The sequence below is a fragment of the Podarcis muralis genome, chromosome 2 (assembly GCF_964188315.1).
Source record: "Podarcis muralis chromosome 2, rPodMur119.hap1.1, whole genome shotgun sequence".
In the NCBI taxonomy this organism is placed as follows: Eukaryota; Metazoa; Chordata; class Lepidosauria; order Squamata; family Lacertidae; genus Podarcis; species Podarcis muralis.
This window is the reverse complement of record NC_135656.1, coordinates 89524761-89538629: the sequence shown is the minus strand read 5'-3', so window position 1 is coordinate 89538629 and position 13869 is coordinate 89524761.

Below are 13869 nucleotides of genomic sequence, written 5' to 3'. Positions count from 1 at the left end.
CTTTTTAAAGCTATATAATCTATCCTAGCATCCCATGGCTGGAGCCCAGTTCTAGACTTCCATGTACATTTTCAAGCCATACAGCTTTAGGCTTCCCCATTGACTTTAGTGGAGGAAGCAGGGTTGTGCAAAAGAGGTTGTTCACAGAGCTTGTCCACTGCCTGGAATGCATGAGGGTGCTGCTGTGGATGGGAGAGCACAAAGCTGTTCTGTACCTCTGAGTATGTCTATTGAGCCCGATGTATTTATTCAGAGGCACCCTGAGGAAGAACTAAGAGCCTTCCCGTATATACCAGCCAGCTGTGAGTGGAAACCAACAGAAGCATTTCAGGACAGATGCTGCAGATTTTTTTGAATGGGCAAGCAACACTCCCATATTGTCAACTTGTGCAGACAGGCAGAGGAGCTGGTGAAGACTGGGGTGGGTAGGATGGGAAAAGCAGCCATGATTTTCAGCACCAGTTTGGGATGTCACCATTTTATTGGTTGGCTGAGCTATTCCTTGCCTGCAGCGCAGCCAGTCAGGGCTCCCTGATTCTCTTGAGGTCTTGAAGCTCATGAAGGACATTTCTCCTGCCATTGCCAGCAAGATTCCTGTTACTCCCCTCCCCTCCCTGAAAACCTGGCCTTATAGTTGTTTGGCAACTGCTGTTTCCTCATAGGGCTGGGATAGAATTTTCCTCTGTCATTTAGTGGCCTCTTGGTGGCTGAGGTTTTTCATGTCCTCACCAGCAGGTCACTTCTCTGAACTTTTCAGATGTGAGAGGAGGAGGAGGGGAAGAAGAAGAAGAAGAAGAAGAAGAAGAAGAAGAAGAAGAAGAAGAAGAAGAGAAGAGTTTGGATTTGATATCCCGCTTTATCACTACCCGAAGGTGTCTCAAAGCGGCTCACAATCTCCTTTCCCTTCCAACAAACACTCTGTGAGGTGAGTGGGGCTGAGAGACTTCAGAGAAGTGTGACTGGCCCAAGGTCACCCAGCAGCTGCATGTGGAGGAGCGGGGAAGCGAACCCGGTTCACCAGCTTACAGGTCCATCACTCTTAACCACTACACCACACTGGCTCTAGGAGTGGGTGTTCATTGTGTTGTGGGTTTGTTTGTTTTTATGTATATATTCTTTTAGGGACAATCATTAGGACTGAGAGGGGGGAGGAATCTGACAAACTGAGATTCAGCTTAACTAGAAGTGAGTGTTAGAGTTGTTGCAAACAGAATCCCTGATATGGACCTTGTGTAGAGTGGAAATGAAATAAAGTCCATCACAAGAATGAGTTCCAGTTTGTTTGTTTTAATCTCTTAAACTGGTTACAAAATAAAACATTGCAAAAATACAAAGCAACACTTTAGCAAACTAGCAATGTGATCCATTCTTCTTTTTAGTCCTTAATACAGTCCAATAGCTTTCCTCTCTCTGGTCCCAAAGGGAGATCCTATACAAGCTCCCTGCTCCTAATGCTGCTGGCTCCCACTACTGACTAAGACTCTTGAGTTCTCAGGTTTCATCTTCCTGCTGACAGGCAGAGTGCAGCTCAGGTTTCCAGGGTTGAGTCATCAATTAGTCTTCAACACTCTCCTTGCTGCATTTACCATAGTTAAACCTCCTGCCTAATGCAAACCCTTCTCATAGCATTTTATGCATATTAAGCTTATATCTTTAAAAACGAGTTATCAATAAACATAATACATGCATGCAACTTGAAACTTATCAGTATGGCTAACTATGCACACATCCAGAACATGTTTGGACTCTTCAAGGGTCAGGTAGGGGTTTTCTATTTTTTTAATTTTTTGCACTCTGTAATTTATACTGAACAGTGAGCCTAAACTTTAATTTGACAGAATTCCACAGGCTCTCAAATTTGGAGGGAAGTCAAGTGTTAAGCTTCATCTCTGGGTGTCTTATTGCTATGCCGACGATGCACCAGGTTTATACAGGGTCATTATCATGCTGTAGTCTTATGGCAGGTTGAGTTTGTTAGCCCAATATTCAGTAAAAGTTGTGGACTGTTTGAAATCCATCTTACATTTCCCATTTCACTTTCATTTTGGTATCTCCCTTAAAAGAGGGAGAGGGCTTGTTCTGAGTTCTGGGAAGTGCTTTTGGGCTAGAAAGTTGTGCCTGTTTGGAAATCCGTTGCAGGGCAGTAGGGTTTGCCATTGGGGTGAACCCAATTATTACAAAATTATGTTGCAATGCAGTTCCTGCACCCACAGCTTAGCTGCTTACAGTGGCAATAATGAAAGATGAGGGAAGGGTTATGTGGCTTGATCCCTGCACCAACTGCAAGCTAGTACAGAGATCAAATTTGGATTGGGCCCAATGTCTCTGGGTAATGGCACCATTGGGTAATGACAGGCTGGCTTGTGATCTAGTGGATCCCAAACTGCCTTGGCCCCACTCTCTCCTTGCCTCATTTCAGGGGGTTGGCCTCTATAGGTAAGGATATATCCAACATGCCTCCTGCCCACCTATGCATTCAAGGGATGGATATTAGTGTCACTCTGTTGGTGGCGGCAGAACAGAAGCTTGGGGTGGGGGAGAGCAATGCAAACCTATCTATGTCACACTTTCCCAAAGCAGTGCACAAACTGAAATGCAGCTGTGGTTCTGAATTCACAGTTCTCCAAATTCCGTAGTGCAGTTCTTCAATCATTTGTGTACAAAAATGCATATATAAGCGGGGGAAAGCAAAAAAAATAAAATAAATGCATTGCAATAGCGAGAACTGCTTCCCAAAACATGCATCTTCTGGGAAGATTACATTAAAAATATGTGTTATGAGTATTGCACACTAAAATTAATTTTCAGGAGGACCTTAAAAAATATGCCAACTGATATGGAGAACTGAGCATAAGACTGGAATAATGAGAAACTCAAATTGACCTATTCATCCACCCATGGAGGAGGGGGAACCTGTGAACCACATCCATCCTGGTATAAATGAAGGTTTGGAATGCTCCAATGATTCCTCATCATAAAGCAAAGCAAACCCAAGCAAGCACTGCCTATCTGGAATGTCTCACCATGCCAAGGAATGGTTCTTCATGCTAAAAAGCAGACCTGCGTAGACCAATGCTCTTGCTTAGTGTAAGACAGCTCCTGAAATGAGGTTCATTTTAATGTTTTAATGTTGTATTTTAATCTTGTTTTTAAGCTGTATTTCAATCAATTGAAATACAATTTCAATCAATTAGCTGCCCTGAGCCTGGTCTTGGCTGAGGAGGGCGGGGTATAAATAATAATAATAATAATAATTATTATTATTATTATTATTATTATTATTATTATTATTCACTAGCCCACTGCAGAGAATTGTGGGTTGAGGAAAGCTCTTAAGGAATATGTAAAGGGGGTTCCAGGTCTGACAATGGGGTGTTACAGGGGCACCCTAATTTTTATTTGTGACATATTGTAGGACATGGGACCAGATTGCCCAACTGTGGCACAGGTATACATCTAGTCAGCTGTTTATTCTTTCTATGTAGGATCACCGGGGAAAATGAAAGAGAGAAACTAAGAATTGGATCCACACAATCATTTTTTAATGCAGTAAAGCTGCTCTCGGCATACTAATGCCTAGTTGCAGGAAGAGATTTTTCAAATTGCCTTGGAGAGTTTATGGTTACTCATATATAAGCTCCGCTGAAGCATCATATCAAATTTACCTGTTCCCTAGAAAAAGCTTGGGGAATAACTTTGAAAAGAACACCAACTAGCAACACAACACCTGCTGAAATAATGCAAGAGTTGTCACTGGAGAAACATGACAATAAGCACCTTGTGTTGCTGGTTGCATAACAGATGATTCCATAATCTAGTGCGCAAAACAACATTGGGTTCTAACTACAGATTTTAATAAATTTCCCTGGTTTTTTATTGGCAGCAGTGGGGCATAAAGTGGGGGCACAGTGGCTTTGGCACCAAGGCTTCACACCTGGAAAGGAATGGGTAAAGCCAGGGTGATGATGAGGTTGGGGCAGTTCTCAAAGGAGCCCAGAGTGGCAAACACCAAAGTGGTAAAACAATACAATTAAATTAAAAATGAAATCAAAAAGTATTTAAAACAGTTTGCATCTATTTTAAAATATCTAAAACATTTAAGAACAATAAAAACATAAAAATCTGTCCAGATTACATAACTCTAGTAGTCTGCATTTAACATAGGTATGCGCTGTCAAGGCAACGGGTTATATATTCATAAATAAATAGAAACCCTAATGTGCAGAATGCAATGTTCAGTTCATTTGAGATAAAAACAGAAATCTTAGTTTCATTCCAACTTTAACACAGAAGCTATGAGAAAGATCCTTGCCCAAGTTGGATACTGGGTGATTTGAACCCAGGTTTTTAAGATCTGAAGTTCAACATTTTAGGTAGCAGGGCACAATGGCACATTTCAGGGCAACAATGACTGTGTTTAATTTTACAGCAAAATGTGTTTATGCCCTCATATTCCCTGAAGTTCCATGCAGCCTTTGCAGTAAAACCAACATAATTAGGAGAAGTTAGTCATGTGCAACAGAACCTTTGTTTCTAAGAGAGAAGATATCAAAATACGAAAAGAATATTCTAAAAACAAGTGTGGGACATGTTTCAAATGATCCTCTCACCCAGAGTAAATCCACACACACACACACACACACACACCCCAAACTAAAAAAAAATCCTTCCAGTAGCACCTTAAAGACCAACTAAGTTAGTTCTTGGTATGAGCTTTCGTGTGCATGCACACTTCTTCAGATACACACGAAAGCTCATACCAAGAACTAACTTAGTTGGTCTTTAAGGTGCTACTGGAAGGAATTTTTTTTGTTTTGACTATGGCAGACCAACACGGCTACCCATCTGTAACTGGAACACCCCAAACTAGTAGATCTGTGCTTAGAATCTGGAACGGTAGTGTGACTTGTGTGAAGAGAGAAAGCACATGGAGAGGGGCTGTGGGGACATGCCTTTGGTCCCAATCCTGTGGCATGGAACTCCTCCTCCCTGCTCCCCCAGTCCTTGGGTTAGTGTAGCCATCTAATGTGGAGAATACTTCCTGCATTTACCTCTTCAAGTGAATGCTTCTCAATACAGTGGTGCCTCGCAAGACGAAATTAATCCGTTCCGCGAGTCTCTTCGTCTTGCGGTTTTTTCGTCTTGCGAAGAACGGCTATTAGGGGCTTAGCGGCTTAGCAGCTATTAGCGGCTTAGCGGCTATTAACGGCTTAGTGGCTTAGCGGCTTTAAGAAAAAGGAAACAAACTCGCAAGAACTCGCAAGATGTTTCGTCTTGCAAAGCAAGCCCATAGGGAAATTCGTCTTGTGGAACGACTCAAAAAACGGAAAACCCTTTTGTCTAGCGAGTTTTTCGTCTTGCGAGGCATTCGTCTTGCGGGGCACCACTGTATCCTAAAGCCCTAATTGTATAGGGTCCCAGAATCCTGGAGAGTCTTTGGGTATAGTGGTAAAGATGCAAAGGTCTCCCTCCCTCAGACAAGCACCCTAGTAGTGCACCAACTAAGGGGACAAGGTCAAAGACAGAGCTCCAACCCTGCTCTCTCTTTACACAAATAATGCATGAAAGGGGCTTATATTTTGCATGTACTAAGGGCCAAACTACACATTATGTTAATTCCCTAGCTGTGCTTGTAAGTGTTTGGACTTCTTTCTTACACAAATTTCCAGTGTGGTACCCTTGATTTGGATCAGGACCCTAGTGCAAGTAAAGGGGGGGGGGCTTTAGTCTTTTCCACCCCACCCCACCCCAGACACCTTCAATTTGCAACTAAATATGTGCCTCACTGAAAGGAATAGGCAATTACCTCATAAATGCTAACTGATTGACAACAGTGGGGTATGTGTGTTAAAGTGCTGTACAGTGGTAACTCAGTTTATAAACTTAATCTGTTCCTGAAGTCCCTTCTTAAACCGAATCCATTCTTAAACCGAGGCACGCTTTCCCTAATGAGGCCTCCCGCTGCCAGTGCCCTTCTACCATTTGGCTTCCATTTGTAGACCAAGGTAAAGTTCGCAAACCAGAACACTACTTCTGGTTTTGTGGAGTTCGTAAACCGAATAGTTCGTAAACAGGACTATTCTTAAACCAAAGTACCACTGTATTCCTCACAAAAGAGTTCCCCACCCCACAGGCAGTGTGTGTGTGTGTGTAACTTTGTTCTTAAAATATACACAACATACACTGTAGCTTGGCCCTGATTCTCACCAGACAGAGGGCCTTCTCGGTAGTGGCGCCCGCCCTGTGGAACGCCCTCCCATCAGATATCAAGGAAATAAACAATTATCTGACTTTTAGAAGACATCTTAAGGTAACCCTGTATTGGGAAATTTTTTATGTCTAATGTTTTACAATTCTGCATGTGCTGTGAGCACCCAGAGTAGCTAGGGAATCCCAGCTGGATGGGCAGGGTATAATAATAATAATAATAATAATAATAATAATAATAATAATAGCAGATTGTTCATCATGTAAAATACAGCTGAACTAAATTTGGGTAAAGTGGGGAAAGAATTATAAAGGAAGTTCTATTCATCTCTGACATGACAACAATTAATATTATGTATTCATAATCTGAGCTTTCTTCATCATCTTCCATTTATGCATTTTGTTGTGGTCATATTCTGAAGCATGTGGAACTACCACGAGACTCCCCTATGATGATCTCCACAGCTGGGAGTGTCTGTAGGGAAGGAGGCGGTCTTTCATATATTTGGAACCTAAGCCATTTAGGACTTCAAACACTCAAATGAGCTGCTTAAATTGGGCCCAGAAACTGGCCACCAAGGTCTAAAACTTTCTCCATTATTAACTGTCTATTTCTGCAGTGAAGGAAGTGGGACAGCCCTAATGGGAAGAGGAAATCTTGGAGTGCACCAGGAGCCTTGCATCTGCAGCAAATAGCAAGATCAAGGAGACTGGATTAAAATAATGATAGGCATTCACTTTCTTTACCTTGTCATAATCCATCTTTGAGCAATTAATCCAGCATTAGTAAATGTGCAGGTGGCCAGGCCAACATTAGCATAAAAGAAAATTATTTCTTCTGTTTATGTCATTTGTATGCATTTGTAATCAGGCAAATGACAGAAGATATAATAGGCCTCCTTCTGAGATGCACTCTTTAATCATTGTCACAGATTCATCACCTACCTATAAAATAATAAAGATACCATCCCTTTGATGGAACTGAAATGACTGCAATTATGGCTGATTCTTAGCCGCTTTGTTAAAAACTGTTTATGCTAGCATTTGCTGAATAGACAGGGAAACAAATAAACCTGCATCTTTCAGGAGGGGCCGATTGTGTATTTTCTATTTAAGAGGTTCCTCTATTTTTAACTTGCCGTGGGAGGTGTTGAAGCACGATGTGAAAAAACAACAACAGGCCTCTTCAAAAAATGAAATATTTGTTTGTGAGCTTTCAAGAATTCCCTTTAAGAGATAAAGAGTTTTTCTCATAATGGAAGCCGGATTGTGGGAGTTTTTTTTCCTTTCTTCTTCTCTCCCCTGCTTTGGGCACTCCACAAAGCATCTTTTTGTCTGCACTCCAAAATGCTGCAATATAAGTGCAACATAAATTATTATCTGGATGTGTTTTTTTTGTGTGTGTGTGAATGTTGGTATTACAGCAAGCTGCGGGGCATCGAGAGTCATACAATGTTTGGATATGTATACATTTTGGCACCCATTTATGCAAAGCCTCTTTGCATAAGCAGGCATATTTATAACCTTATTGCCACATACAGCATTTAGAGGATTGTCACACAAGTGAGAAATTATGAGAAACTAATGAGCTATATGAGAAACTATGCATTGTATCTACTGCTAGCCCTTCACAGAATAGTTCCATTGAAATTAATGAGCATAACTACCTTAGGTAGTTATGGCTAATTCAGACAGACTGTCCCTACATGGATTGCCAGGGAGGGCCCACTCAGCCCAGGAGATGGGCTTGAATGGTTCTGTTAGTTATCATCTAACCAAGGCATGTCCAACAGGTAGATCACGATCTACCAGCTGCCGTGAAGGCAAATGATAAGGATTTGCCTTAGGTTTCTATATGTTGTGTGCCATATGCTAAAACTGGATTACAGTGGTACCTTGGGTTACATACGCTTCAGGTTACATACGCTTCAGGTTACAGACTCCGCTAACCCAGAAATAGTGCTTCAGGTTAAGAAATTTGCTTCAGGATAAGAACAAAAATTGTGCTCCGGTGGCGTGGTGGCAGCAGGAGGCTCATTAGCTAAAGTGGTGCTTCAGGTTAAGAACAGTTTCAGGTTAAGAACGGACCTCCAGAATAGATTACCGGTAAGTACTTAACCCGAGGTACCACTGTACTACAACCTCCCCAATGAAATATTTCCCTCCATTCAGATCTACACACAATAGCCCGTTTACAGCACCACTGCACACTAACACCGTTTTACCATTACTGTTGACCAGTCTTATTTACTATGTGGTACTTGCTGTGTAGATACTAGCCTCCTTGGACATTTTACAATACAGGCAAAGAAGAGAAAAGTGACATAGTTTGTGGGAGATGGTTGTGTAGAGGAGAAGAGATACATTATCAGGTTGTAGACACTAGAGTCAGGTATTTTTAGCAAATAAAATGGAAATTATTGATTTTTTTTAGAGCACAGCGGTAGTCCAGCTGAGGCAGAAGGGAAATAATGACTGTCTTTGGAGGGTAGAATATGGAAGAATGCTACCGGCCTTCATGTAGAGGAGAAGAAGTCAGGAAAGATCACAAGTCTGCTTGAGAGACAGAATTGATGTGCAAGTCGTAGAAGAGAAATATTTTGGGGGTAAAGTTGTAGTCAAATTTTACCCAAATTGTAGCAGATTCAAGAATTCTTGGCCAAGCAAGCTCTCTAATAAAATTTGAAGATAATACAGATGAGCGATGTTTGTAAGCATGGGTGCTTATCTGAAGTTGCTGTATGGTTCATTTTTATGGATCATGGCAACAGTACAGGCTTCTATGTTTAATATAAAAATTGTCCCTTTCTGAACTGTCTATGATCCTGGTACATCTCTTATTTGATACGTGACATGAGTAGGACATCCTGCTCCTATCAGCTGCAAGAGAAGGTCAGATCAATAATATCTGTATTGGCAAGGAATATCTGGTTAACAAAGAAACATAATTTCAAAGAGACAACGAAGCTTACTTTTGGGAGTATATTTACAGCGTGGGGGTTATAAAGATAAACCTTGTTTCCCCCCAAAATTAGGGTCTTGTCCTCTTCACCTCAAACTTATCTCACAACAACATGATAGTAAGCTGGAAGTGACAAGCGCAATTCATTAACTATCGTGCTTGTTTCTTCCAGCTTACTATCACGTTGTTGTGAGATAACGTGATAGTCTCACATTATGGTAAATTTGTCCACTTGCTCCAGTGGAACATCTCCTTGCTGCAGATCAGCTCTATGTCTTGCAGGAGATGGAGCAAGGGAACAGGTGAGAGATTTCTGATACCTGGCAGTTATGGGATTTTAAAAGGAATCACAGATCTCAGATCCCTGACTTTGGGTTCCATTAGGCTTCGGGATCAGGTATAACCCTCAACCCACAATTTCTTTTTCTTTTACTGTGGGTCTGTGGCAAATGTTGCAATCACTCTTTCAGGATTTCAGTGGAGAGGAACTTTCTTTTATTCTATAGAATAAAGGTGTTGGAACGTGTTAATGATTATTTGCTGCCTGCATGCTTTGCAACTTGCTGTCTAAAGCCGATCATATAACAAATAGTAATAATTTACATTCTGTCTTTCTCTTCTGTCATCTAAGGCAGTATTATTGGGTTATTGCTTTTATTTAATTTTATATACTGTGATCTTTTTATGTGAACCGCCCTGAGACCTCCGGGTATATAAATTCAATAAATAATAATAAACCATTCTTTTACTATTTCTTGGTGTGATAACTTCTTCATTGGGTTTAAAGTTGAACATGCATGTGGGTTCAGGTATAAAAATGTAATGCATTTCTCAGGGCTAATTTTATACATCATTACTTTGATGGGAAGGCTGAAGTTTAAAAACATCATGACCATCTGTGTTCCACGGTCTAAGAAAAAAGAAAATGCAGTTAATTGGATCCATTGAATTTATTCTGTTGAACAAACCCAATCTTAGAAATATTTGCAAGAATTTCAGCATAATAATTTGCAATAGATAGTGGAAAGATTTCTATTGTAGCTTTGTGGGAAAATCAAGGAAGAATCTAATTAAAAACCAAAGGCATTAATTTTAGTTGCAACCTTTGCACACAGGCTGGTTAAATCATATTATTTTAGATTATTGTAGTACTGCTTTCTTATTTTAAACCAATCAGTTTGTGTTCCACCACATGGTAGTTGAATGTTTGGATCTGAAAATACTTCACATTCATCCATTACATTGTGTGGCAATGAATTTAGCTAACTGTATAATAGTTACTCATTATGTGAAATCATTACCCTTTTAAAATGTGTTGATTAGCCATTTGCACACCATGGTCAAAAGACTTATTTTTCCACTGAGTACAATAATATTAGTCATATGAAACAAAAAATATATAATTATCTTTAATTATAATTATCTTTTCATGTTGTCTTGAAATTAGCCAGATAATTTTAAAAAATGTATTACAACAAAGGTCTTTCATCCTTGGAAAGGTCTCTTGAATGTGGGGTTCTTTGTGCTAGATGTCTGGTGCCGACAAGTTGAGATATACAAATGTAACCCCAATGATAAAAGGAAACAGAAATGTCACATGCTTTAATGAAAGCTGAGAAGCTACCTGGGCTGAGAACTGGGTTTACCCATCACTAAACAAAACTATTTTGTTTTTCCCAAAGTTCCTCAGAAGTTTTTACTGATGAATCTCCACCTTTAGTTAGAATTTTGCTTTTGATCAGGGATGGAGTACCTATAACCCTCTCTGAATGCCAGGGGTAGATTTGAATATACAGAAGATATAATTATGAGAAGAGAGTGACGTTCAACAAGTTAGATCTCTGATGCTTTATGTAGAGCCCGTACAGAGACCTGAAACTGTTTAGCTCAGTGGCGTGTGGTCATTCGACTAGGGGGACAAGGCTAGTCCCCTAAATGTTCCCCTAGTGCCTCCTTCCCAAAGCCCAGGAAGCTTCTGCCCATCTTAGGGAATGAGGATCAATGCTCTGTCAGTTTGCATTTCTTAGTGCAGAAAGTATTGATCTGATATGTAGAGATCTTTCCTATTCTACTTAATTCAAGAGGGTTCTGGAAGCTTCTGGAAACTTCTCTGTGTGAAAGAAACTTCATGATGTTTGGGTTATTCCTTCAGAGAAGCTGACTACAGCTGGCTTAAACTGGTTCTCTTATCTCTTCTGTCAAGTTCATGCTGACTAGAAAAGTAAGGCCAGAAGGACGACAATAATAATGATGATGATGATGATGATGATGATGATGATGATGATACCTTTATTGTCATTGTACAAGCTGTGTACAGTGAAACTAAAGGAGCCTCCCTCCCCCCCCCCCAACACTCAATCTCTTATCAAACAACACACCACCTCGCTAGTCAATTTCGCTATGTTATTTTTCGTTCAACAGCCTTACAGCTAACAGGTTAGAAACTATTTTTTAGCCTGTGGGTACGGCCGATTATACTTCTATATCTCCTGCCCAAGGGTAGAAGATAAAAGAGGTGATGTCCGGGTGTGAGTCATCTCTGAGAATTTTTCTCGCTCTCCTAAGGCAACGATCCCTTGAGATGTCATCTCTAGCGGACTCAAGGGACAGCCCATGATATCAAGGAGCCTAGGTCTCACTCTCTCTTTCTACCTCTTTTCCTTCTGGTGTGGTGTTCTGTACATAGTATGCTTAGTGTTAAGGTTTAGACTTATTATAGGTTATTGTAGGTTTAAGTTAAGTCTGCTGCAACAGGATTTCTTATGGACAGCGCCAATCCTGAATGTATTGGATTTGTGACCATTATGCTCATTTTCCTTCAGTAGCAGTAAAGCTCTGCTGGATGAAATTTAATTGCCTCTGGTCTATTTTTGGGGAATCCTGCAATGTGTTTAAGTTTTTACTCTGCATTGGAATCTACTCCGGATCAATACTGAGTAGAAATTCAATGACATGTTCATGGGTGCAACATCAGCCCCCCACCCCACCCCAGTTGCCCTTGCAAACTGGTGCCTCTGGCCCTGTGAAAAATTTCACCACATGCCTCTGGAAGACAATAAAGAAGAAAAGACAGGAAAAAAGGAGGAAAGGGAAATTCCAAAGTCCTCTAACAAAATTAAATCTTAACCCTTATTCTGCACACAGAAAAGTGAGCCGCCTCAGTTCTCACCTGGAAGCTTCCCCCTCTTCCCCCAGCCTCTCATCCTGGAGGGTCCTCTGCCCTGCTCCTCACACAGGCCAGTTCATCTTCAATCCGTCACCTGAGAGGAAGTCAATATGCTTGCACAAAGACTTTCTTGCATTCAACCCTCAATTATAAAGTCCCCTTTCAAATACCTAACAGGCTATCAGCGCTGTCACAGCCAGCAATGCTGAACATGACAACCGAACACTGCCTCTTCAGTCAAGTAGAACACACCAAAAGCCTTGAATCTTTATTGCGTAGATCTACAACACACCTCTCCATTTTATTCTATTTAGCCACGGTCTTTGTAAACAATCGGCAACGCCGGCGGAGTGATAAAAAGCTTGGGAAATATTTGATTTATTTCCTCTGTTCTCCGGGTCGGGCACCTTGTCTTCTGGCTCGCCTGTTAGCTGCCTCGCACCCTGCCAGTTCTGTATAAATAAATAATGGCAATAAGGCCACTGATGGATTTGCCTGCTGCAGCTGCATTACTTTGACAGGAGGTGTCACTCTGGCTTGTTAGCACTTTGCCATTAAGCAGACCGAGCAACCTGCATGCTCAAGCTCTCTCAGGTCCCAGCCTCATAAGCAGAATGGCTCTCACCGAAACACAATAGCCATGAAAGCGAGGCTGGGTTTACTGCACCCTTCAGTAATGAAGAGGGATGGCCTGAGCAGCAACGAACTTAGAAAAGGAATATATCTGCCACCTGGAGTTCTATTAGCTGGTTCCAGGTGCCATAAACAGCGAGTACAAAACAGGTGGGGATACTGTTTCTTCTTTGCAGGGACTTTTTTCACTCATAAAAGAGCAATAACAATTGGTCCTGTTCATGGGCTGCCATTTAGAGAAAGAAAAAAGGGGTAACAGGGCTGAAAAACATAACTTGTAGGGGCTGAACGAAGCACAGCAAACTAAACTTCAGGTTCCGACTGTATTTTCTTTGCCCGTGTAATGTATTTAAGCTGCAATCCTAAAGTGAGGGAGGGGAGCGGAAGGTGGTGGCAGTCCCACCTTCTTATCCTGTGCTGAGCAGGATGGAAGCAAAGGTGGAGGAGTGATCTTGCATTAAAAAATCCTCTGATTTTTTTTTTTAAAAAAAATTTGCTCTCTCCCATTGCAGCAATAGGAGGGAAAGGAGAAATATAGCCAAGCCCAGGAACACGACATCTTCAATTGGAGGGCAACTTAGATGACCAGGTCAGCTCTGGAGTCTTTGTATCCAAGCCATTTGTCAGAAGACCCTTATCCAGTGCTGGAGCTCTTATGTCAGTTGGGCCAGGGCTTCAAAGTCAAAGCTCTGTCTCTGGTGTCAGAGGAGTAGATTCAAGTCTGTCTTATGAGCCTTGGGACAGCCTAGGATTACAACCTAAATTCTTGCTTTGATTTGCTAAGATCTCAGAGGGGGTTTGAATTATGGTGCTGGAGGATACTCTTGAGAGTCCCATGGACTGCAAGAAGAGCAAACCTTTCCAATCAGCCCTGAGTGCTCACTGGAAGGACAGATCCTGA